Raw genomic sequence first — 10,432 nt, 5'->3', positions numbered from 1 at the left:
AGCTGAAGACTGAATATTGTCCATAAAGGTGATATTCATTTATAACATGGTAAATATGAATAACCTGTAATAACCTAATGAATTCATTTCAGCTTCTATCCAATTACAATAAATTATAATAATATGTGTGTAGTGCCTTAGTATAGGCATTCATAAAACATTACAAATGTTCCATATAGGTTTGTATCAATCAAATAAATGGGTCATAGTAATAAATATTGATTAATTCAAATAGTATTCTATGGATTTGTTTACTATGTAGTCATGCATTCTCAAGAAAAAAACACTGCTATAATGGGATACTTTATGAAAAGTAGAATCAAAAGTTGACCATCAATAAATATATCAATGAGCACCGAAGATATAGCAATCTACTGAATTATGTTGTTGCATACATAACATTACAGATAGGATGGTATATGTGTGGAGAATATTAATTGATTAAACAATAAAATATACTTACTTTCCTTATAGGGATGTACTTGTAACCTGTACAGCCAATCAATGATTCTTGAACGGAGTTCTAATGACATGGAAGATATAGATCCAAGCACATCCAGCCCAGCCACAGAGAAATATGCTATGGTTACCCTGTAAAAAAATGTTTATTTACCATAGAGGTTTGTACTTATATCATTTTTTTTATATCTAATATTGGACAATTCAACCTTCTATTAAAACAAGAATATATTTTTGTTCCCTAAAAGACACAGATGCATTAAAGATATTTTTAAATGTTATATTAAATTGGATGCAATATTAATTATGTTAAAACAATAATGCAGTTTAGTTTGTTAGGTTGATTCTATAAGTATTGATATTGGAGCGGTAACAGCCTAGTTGCAGGATAGACTGCCAAGACTAATATCGACAGGTTCAAATCCCAAGGGCACACATCTCTGACTTTGTGAATGATCAAGTGCTTTAGCATTGAAGGATATCATTGTGAGAAAACCTGCACACCTGAGATCTCTACAGGAATTTAAGGGTGTATGAAGTCTACCAATCCATATTAGGCGAGCATGGTGGACTTAAGTCTAATGCCTCTCAGTAACAAAGTAGGCCCAATCCCAGCAGTGGGTCAGTATCATACAGGGCTCATATATAATACAGGGCTAATACTATTAAAATTACTAGTATTTTTAAGTATTGGTACATCTATTGTATAACATAAATTATGAGCAATTGACTATGAATAACTTTGTACAAGAAACTTTTGGAGATGACTTCATGAAAAATATCTAATATAATAAATGTGTTATTAGTCATCAGAAACAATAATTTTAAATACCCCTTAACCCTTTTTTCCAAATTTAATTCCTTTTAAATGGGCTAGGACAATGGTATTTCTGTGAAAGCTTGATTATTTTAAGTCCTAAAGTATGTCAATATAAACATATTTTTTTTATGAAAAAGAAAAACATTATTTCAGTACATATGCGAATTATTTGACAAACAAGAATGATAAAGTTAAATTCTTGGTATTCATATAGAAAACTGTCTCAACATACAATTATATTTAGTTGTATGAGCTGAGATCTGAAAGTACAGGTCAAGGTAAGCTTACAAGTAATAAGAAAGTGTAACAAGTGTAACTGTTCCAACTAGCTGTAGGTATTTAGCCACACGGAATGTATATATTGGAGAATAATGATTCAAATTTGTATTATGTCATACCTGTACGATATGAATATATGTAAAAATATACAGATGCTGACCTGGTAGTATCATGCGAAGACAAGGATGGAGGCAAAATATTCAAAAATCTCATAAAATATTTAACATGCTGTCGGTGTGCCATATCTTTGTTCTCTTCGTTATTCATTTTATTAACAAATAACACTTTTACCGCAATTTCACCAATACTTTGTACACCAGATATTTGAAGATGATTTCTATCACTATAATGGAAAACAGCTGTGTTATATTATGTTATTATTTTTGCAATGCCGTGTTGTAGATTGACCAATTTTATTCATAAACATTTAATTATTTTAGATTACACTATAAATTTAGAAACTTGATTTTATTTAACTAAAGACACGACTGTCTTTCCGTCATGTCAAGCTAAAAATGCAAAGATTGAAAATATACTTTATGACAGAGCACTATGGTCGATTTATTTGTCAGGGGCAAGGGGAAAGAAAGGGGAACCTATCATTCATCATTGACAAATGTCAGATGTCATTATGTGGCGAGAATGAAGCTTAGCATTCACACCACAGATTATCTCCTATGTATGTACTAGTTTCTTTAGCCTAGCTTATTTAGTTTTTACTCAATTTACATCCATAGTCAATCAATCAATTTAATTCAACGGTTTCCTATTAACCGTTTACGCATTAGAAACTCTCAAAAGAAATACATATTCCCCGTTTTTCATTGATGATCCGCTCCTTTTGCATATAGCGTGATGTTATATAGCCTTTCTCGATAAATGAGCTATTTAACCATACCTATATCGTCACTGAATCTAACACTAATATAATTTTTCAATTCGAACCAGTACCTGTGTACTATGTAGGTAGTTTCATAGACTAGCTTGTTCAAACCAGGGATGTTATGGAGCTCTGTAACCGTAACCGAAACTATCGGATATCCGAAATAAAAATATATCCATAACCGTAACCGTATCCGTTAAAAAAGTTTCGGATAAGTTACGGATAATATCTTTTGACAGGTTTTTGTTTCACCGCTCACACGGCATCTTATTTATGTAGTTTGATTGTAATTTTTTGTCATAACATAATCTCATGTATAAATAGTATTTTTATTATTTAGCAGTAGGTACTTACTTATTTAATAAAGAGAATGAATAGTGGTGTGTTACGTACTAAATTGATTTATTAGGACCCAATGCGTCTAACGTATGTACTTTAATTTGGACATTTTTTGATCAGTTGAATGTAATTTTGCAAAATGTAAATAGTGTGATAAAAACTTCACGTAGAAGAGGTGGAACTACTTCACTGAAACTTTATCTCAAAATAAAACACAGATTTTCCGAACACCCATGTCCCTCAATTAGTTCATCGATAATTAGTAATCGACGATGACGACGAAAGATAGTTAGTAATCGTCGCCCTACTGTATTACATAATATTTTTATTTTACTTTAATCTAATATCCGTAACCGAAACTATCCGAAACTAACGGATAATCCGAAATAATTACGTATCCATAGCCGTATCCGAAACCGATATAATTTTATTCCTATATCCATATCCGAAATTTCATATCCATAACATCCCTGGTTCAAACTCAGCAGTAATATATAATAATATTGTGGACTACTATAGATTATAGATTATATAGACGTCCCACGGCTATTCCACATGGAGGGAAAGTATTTTAAATATTGTATGTTGTTAGAAAATTTTAGGTAATGAAAGAAAACATTATATTGATTTTAAAAACAATTTAATCAAAAATAACACATCATTATTTTAATAAAAAAACTAATTTTAATATGGGTTACGGGCGCTGCTTTCGTTCGTTCGTCCCCAAAGCCCCATCTTTGAACCATTATGGGCCCATATATTTCCCATAGAAAAATAAATTTTAAGTCCGGGGATTGAGAGGGCCAGGGTGTAGTCTACTTTGGTTTACTAAAGGAGCCAATTAAACGCGCACAACGCAACACAATGCTCTGAAATTATCCTGTTACCGTGGGTACACAATGCGCACTGTCGGCAGAATGACTTCCTCCAGCAAGTTGACATAATATTGTGAGTCGCCATTTGCCCCTGGCCCAAAAAGCGGTCATCCACGCCCACATATTAACAATAATGGGACTAAAAGTTGGATCGATGTTACTTAGTTTGTCTGGTATTATTGTACATATATATTATAAATTCCGAAGACCTTGTTCGCGTGATCGATACATTTCGTCAGAAAAAATCGCGTATCAAAAATCAAAATCTCGAAATTTGCGAGCGTAGCCTACCCTGGCCTCTTTTTGTGCTGATCCCAAAATAATCTTAACACAGCTGGCCGTCCGTGTTGCACTTCAGCACGATGCAGCTTCCTTATGGCTTGCATACTGCAACTATGTTATAGCGCAAATATGGACGTTTTGGTGAAGGAATCCTGCTGATAGGAATTCACTATGTGAGCGTCAAGTTCAGCAGTTAGAATGGGTGGACGGACTCGGTCAGCGAGGTCAGCTCTCTGTAATATAATCAAAAGGTATTAATATTACTAGATCTTTTTTTTATTGCTATGAATGACGAGAGCAGCTTGCCGTTCACCTGATGATAGTAAGCGATACGAACGCCCATAAACAATAGAAACACCATCCAACACCTTGAACAAAGTATTGTTTGGTATTCCACTGCACTCGCCATCCCGAGACACGAGATGTTAAGTCTCATTATGACCAGTAGCTACACTGGCTACAATGTATAATAATTGAACATAATATTCACTGCGACGCCAAAACAAACAAAATTCACACGAGAGCAGAATGGCAATAGCACTCATGGCCAGTGAGGCTAACACACAAGAGCCCCCACTTATATGTTAGCCACACTGGCATATTGTGTGGGCATTAAATATAAGTCCCTAGTGCACATTACATATTATACATTCCTAATTTGTCATTTATTTTAATAAATTATTGTTTAAGTGCAACATTATTTGAATAACTTCTCAATAAGTATGAAATAATTCGAATAAGGTAAAAAATACAGTTCTATTCTCCACAAATGCATAACTATTATTCAGATTAATATTCAAAATTATTGAGGAGCACCCACTAATTACGTGAGGGCGTTTAGGGGGTTATGTTGTCGAGCCAAATCTCATCTAATCTTACTTTGGGGATAGGAGGGATCTTGGCAATATCTTTTTTTCCACAAGAAACAAAGTAAAATTGCAAGAAAATAATGTTAAATTAAACAAAACATGTTTCTTCATTAAAATATGACCAAATCTTTACACAAATATATTTATCAAAATTTTACGAACGTCGCAAAGTTTATTTAGGCGCCATAACGAAGCCAAAGGAGCAGATAATTTTACTGAAAATCACATGAACATGTTTCAATAGTCAGTCTTGACACCATGCTCGAGTTCCCTGTACTGAATTATAGAGATTAAGGTACTTTATTGATTAAATTTCACTGTTATTGTAGCCTACTTTCTAAGCAATCTTAAATGCTAGTTTTAACTATTCTTAAATAAATATTAAGCACATAATTTTTTTTTCTTTTTAGAATGAATGCAACACATTTACACTCGAAAAACAAATCTTGAAAAGTCGTACGTGAGTTTAGACGAGGTGGATGAGCCAAATCTCATGACATCTCACCAGAGCGGTGGGGTCGGCAAATCGCTAAAAACGCCTCACGTAATTAATGGACGGCCCCTTGCTATACATGTAGTTGCAACTTGCAAAGGAAACATTAACATCAGAAACTTCTGGGTAGAACATAAAAGAATATTAACGGATCTTAGAAACACACTGCTGTAATTGATTAATACACTATAATACCGCTTAGTTAAAAATTTTTAAATTTTACTAATATTCAATAAACATTTCTAACACTTACAGATAAAGGCATAGACATGGGACCGGGTAAGAGGTAAATACAATCATAAAAAGAAAAATACAATACTAACAGAGACCATTATTTATTTGAAATATAAATATTTTTCACACTAGACATGTGCAGCAATAAAAATATTGGTCTTGCCGTATTACTATAAGGAATTAAGAGTCCACTGACATTATTCAGTTTATAATGACATTATTATCATTTAATATTGGCTACCTAGCTTTAAAGATATAGGAAACAATAAGAGCGGGGAGATTTATTTTTATTACAAATTTTTACAACTTACATTTCTCTATTTTGGCAATATTGTCAACTAAATTCGAAAACAATCTATCTCTGTTTTTAAACAATATACTTTTTTTTACATGATTTTACACATAATTGAAATTTATAAAATATTTTTCATACAGACCTGTTCACCTTTGAGGACATCAACCAGGGCTAACACAGAGAGGTCATCAGGCATCAACAATGCAGCCCCAGACAGACTTGCATTTCCTTTCACCGTCTCAAGTCAATAATCGAACACGGCCTAAAAAATTTACCAACAAATATTGATTTCAAGTCAATTATTTTGACAAACTTGTGTCCAAAGTTATTTTTTCAAAACAAAAATGTATGCATACAATTTATTCAAAAATTTTGATTATTATGTTGAAAACTGATTTCAAGTGTTCCTTCATTCATAAAAAATCTATTTGAGAGTTTTATTTATTTATTTATTTATAATCAAACAACCAGTAGTTGTTACATTATACATAACTCCAATAAAATATAACAGTAATGATAGGTTTAAATGCACAACATTTTGAGGTGTCACAGCATGCATTGACAAAAAAAAATAACACCACACATATTAATGGCTCTTGCTAGTAAAGTATTATTTTCCATAATTTTGTAAACATGTTATTAAGTTTTTGAAACTGAATACATTTTTAAAACTTGTTATGCGAGTTTCCAATACTTACTGTTGGTAAGGGCATCCTGTTTCATGAGGAAACTCTACTCATTACCACCGGCAATGCGGAGTACGCATCCTTTCCATTCATCGCCTCGCAGGTCAGCCTCATCCTCTGCCCCCATACGTTCTCATAGAAAATACGGAACTTACGCTCGTGTAAAACGTAGTGATTATATTCTCTTTGCGCTCATGCACCATTTCAAAAACTTCTGATATCCTGATTCCCGTTGCCAGAAACGAAACGTTCACCTATAAAAACAAAATTAAAGTTATACATACATAACTTTATAATTATTTGACGAAAAAATTGAATGGCCCTATAGAAATTAAAAATGTTATTTTAATTTCTATAGGATAATATTTAAAACTTTATAAGAACCTCCATGAATTTAGATCCTTCGAACAGCCGCCATGAAAAATCCAGAGATTATCAAGATGCTCTATAGTCTACATCACAGACTTCTAAACTAGAGATTCGCAACCCATGTCAAACATTAGTTGAGTAAAGTATAGAATTGATTTATTTTTTATAATGTATCGATATAATTTTTATACCATATTAGGATAAATGAACAAGTGAGTAACCATTTAATCTCAAAAATGCTACAGCGGTTTCTGATGATCATTGACGTGCGGTGAAATCACCGTAATCTAGTTACTTGCTTGTCCATTTATCATAATGCGCGATAAAGTAATATCGATACATTTATTGAAATATATCAATTGATTACTTTGCTCAACTAATATTTGACAAGTGTTACGAATCTCTAGTTTAGATATCTGTGGTCTAGAGCATTTTGCCAGTCTCTGGTCTTTTTCATGGCTGACGTTCGAAGGGTCTAATCGCAGTCATGAAGGTTCTTATAAAGTTTTAAATATTTTCCTATAAAAAATGAGTACCTTTAATGTGTCGATGTTTTCGTCAAATAATTATAAAGTTATGAAAACTTGGTGTGTGTGTGCTATAACCTCAATTCTGTTTTATAGCTGAACGTTTCGTTCCCGGCAACGGGATGTCAGAAGTTATTTGAAGTGGTGGACGAGCACAAGCTCCGTATCTTCTATGAAAAGCGTATGGGCGCAGAGGTGGAGGCTGACCTGCTAGGCGATGAGTGGAAAGGATACGTACTCCGCGTTGCCGGCGGTAACGACAAGCAAGGTTTCCCCATGAAACAGGGTGTCCTCACCAACAGTAAGTATTGAAACCCGCATAACAAGTTTTAAAAAAAAATGTTTAAAAATTTTTATATCGTTACAAAATTTTGGAAAACAGTACTGGCCATTATCTCCCAAATATTTTTTTATGATGATAGAAAGGATTAAAATTATTATCAACATATAATAAAAATTTTAGACCAAATTGTGTACATGCTACATTTCCATTTTGGAAAAATAAATTTGGACACAAAATACTACCACTATGATTGCTTCAAATCAATATTGGTTGTTTAATTTTTTAGGCCGTGTTCGTTTATTGATGTCAAGGGCCACTCATGCTACAGACCGCGTCGTGATGGTGAAAGGAAACGCAAGTCTGTCCGTGGCTGCATTGTTGATGCTAACCTCTCTGTGTTAGCTCTGGTCATTGTCCGCAAGGGTGAACAGGTATGTCAAAAATATTTTTATAATTAAAATTTCAATTGCAATGCAAGCACATTTTGGCATTAGCGTTATTAATCTGGCTTGGCGACCGACAGCCATGACATTACGCGTGTCGACCTTATTATGTAGTATATAAGGTTATATTCCCGCGACACACGTAAATGTCAATGTCACATTGAGAGGACCCACGAGTTAATGAAACCACTTACTTAGCTTCTTGAAAATTAAATTTTACAATAAGTTACCTGAAGCCTAAATTTAACATAATTTTATATAGTTTTATATAGCCATTAGGCATTATATAAAATTAAAATTACTATATAATACTCCTACATTAAGGAGAATTTGACATTGGCAGCATCACACTTTCAGTCAAAAATATACTCATGTATGCACCATATTTATACTTAACTGACCAGAAAAGTAGAACTGGGATTTTTTGTTAAAATATTTGTTATTTATTTATGATTTTTAGTGCAATGCTAACAGAGATCATGATGAGTATGTGGTTGCATTTATTAATGCAATGTCAAAATGACCTGTAAATTAAAATTCTGAATAGAATGAGGTGTTGCAAATTATTAGCTAAATTTGAAAAGCACTTATCTTCATATAATTAAATCTATAATAATTAAAATAAAGATATTTATACTGTAGCATTTTATAGAACTTTTATACCAAATAATTTATTATGTTATATACTGGCTGTAAAAAAAATAATAACAAAAGTAGACCTCATTTTATGCCTATTCATCGACCGCAAAGGGTTGCTTGCAGCTGCTTGTCTAGTTAGCACTCAAGTGATGGGTGTATAGTATGTCTAAAATCATGTAAGGACTCCAAAAGTAAATTTCAAATATTGTATTATAATTACATCACGAAATGTGTCATTTAAAAAGAGAGCTAGATTGTTTTCAAATTTAATTGACAATATTGCGAATATAGATAAATGTATGGTGTAAAATTTTATAATAGTAATGCATCCCTGTTCTTACTGTTTCCTAGATCTTCAAATCTAGGTAATTATATGCGGCAGGGTATATTAAGTGATATATTGAATAATGTAATTGGAAACTAAATTCAAGGACAATTTCATTATATCAGACAAATTAAATTAAGAAGAATTAAATTAAGGTTTTTTACTATATTTATAAAAGTCTTAATCATGTCCTGATATAATAATAAAAGTTATTGAGATCTTAAACAAGTTTCTACACAATATGTAATTAGTTAGATGTTTATTTTTTATTTTCTGAATATGAATAGAAATTCATATTATTTCCTTCATTATTTACAGGAAATCCCTGGATTAACCGACGGAAATGTTCCCCGCCGTCTTGGTCCCAAGCGTGCGTCCAAGATCCGCAAACTGTTCAACCTTAGCAAGGAGGACGACGTCCGCCGCTACGTCGTGAAGCGCCTGCTCCCCGCCAAGGAGGGCAAGGAGAATGCTAAACCCAGATACAAGGTAAATTATGTTATCATAATAGCCAGCAAACACATTACCTTAGTGATGGAGGTATTTTTTTCGTATGTTAGGGTAGCTATATTTATGTACAGAACAGCCATAAAAGCTGAACAAATTCAAAACTTAGTCATCTTCAAACTTTTGTATGTGTATCAACAAAAGATTTTACATTGCTAAAATAGGTTATTTTCATTTAGATAATGGAGAATTAATATTTTGATCAAAGGTAATGTGTAGAAGAATTTAGAAGTTTTAATTTGTTCAGCTACTTTGCTAATAGTACAAAAAAATGCATGACATGTGATAAGCTGCTCAAGTTGTTTGCCTACTTGAGTATAGGAATAAAGTTTCAAAATCGTTAAATAAAACTGCTTGATATTACTTTTTCCTCCATTCTGAATGGTTTTCTTATTATTTGTTGAGTTTACAAGGTCAAATACCCCTGATTTATTTATTGCTCTCAAACCATTTAAAGATTTGAAAGCAGCAGCATCAGGGCATATTAAATCAGTGCCGAGCAGAAGATTCAGATACACATATATCTGTCTACTTTTACAGTGTGCTGAACAAATGCATTATCCACCTTCACACATTACAAAACATTATTAGATTGATAGTAATTTTGTGAAACCATAGTCTTACAACATTTAGGAGTTTGTAAAACTGTCATAATTGGTGGCAGTATTAAATAATCCTATGTGTAAATTCAGACTCATCTGAATCAGTAGTTTATTGGTCTTTGCCATTATTTTCCCACTATTGGGGCTTAATAAAAAGTTAATATCACTTTTCTTGACTAGGTGGCGTAATTGTATTACGCTAGGACTGCAGTGCTGACTGCTG

The 10,432-nt window shown here is 32.7% G+C and overlaps 2 long non-coding RNA genes and 1 pseudogene across 2 annotated transcripts; 1 reads left to right on the top strand and 2 right to left on the bottom strand.

Moving 5' to 3' along the window:
* Window positions 1-485: 485 nt before the first annotated feature.
* On the bottom strand, window positions 486-2,102 carry LOC119193221. Its single transcript, XR_005113883.1, has 2 exons — window positions 1,719-2,102; window positions 486-591 (listed from the first exon to the last, which is right to left on the bottom strand). It is a non-coding gene; the product is annotated as an uncharacterized LOC119193221 (long non-coding RNA).
* Window positions 2,103-3,404: 1,302 nt separating this feature from the next.
* Window positions 3,405-7,027, bottom strand: LOC119193223. Its single transcript, XR_005113884.1, has 4 exons — window positions 6,899-7,027; window positions 6,527-6,768; window positions 5,971-6,090; window positions 3,405-4,170 (listed from the first exon to the last, which is right to left on the bottom strand). It is a non-coding gene; the product is annotated as an uncharacterized LOC119193223 (long non-coding RNA).
* Window positions 7,028-7,142: 115 nt separating this feature from the next.
* On the top strand, window positions 7,143-10,153 carry LOC119193222 (annotated as a pseudogene).
* Window positions 10,154-10,432: the final 279 nt, after the last annotated feature.

Source organism: Manduca sexta, unplaced genomic scaffold (assembly GCF_014839805.1).
Source record: "Manduca sexta isolate Smith_Timp_Sample1 unplaced genomic scaffold, JHU_Msex_v1.0 HiC_scaffold_3777, whole genome shotgun sequence".
In the NCBI taxonomy this organism is placed as follows: Eukaryota; Metazoa; Arthropoda; class Insecta; order Lepidoptera; family Sphingidae; genus Manduca; species Manduca sexta.
This window is presented reverse-complemented; position numbering and strand designations above follow the sequence as displayed.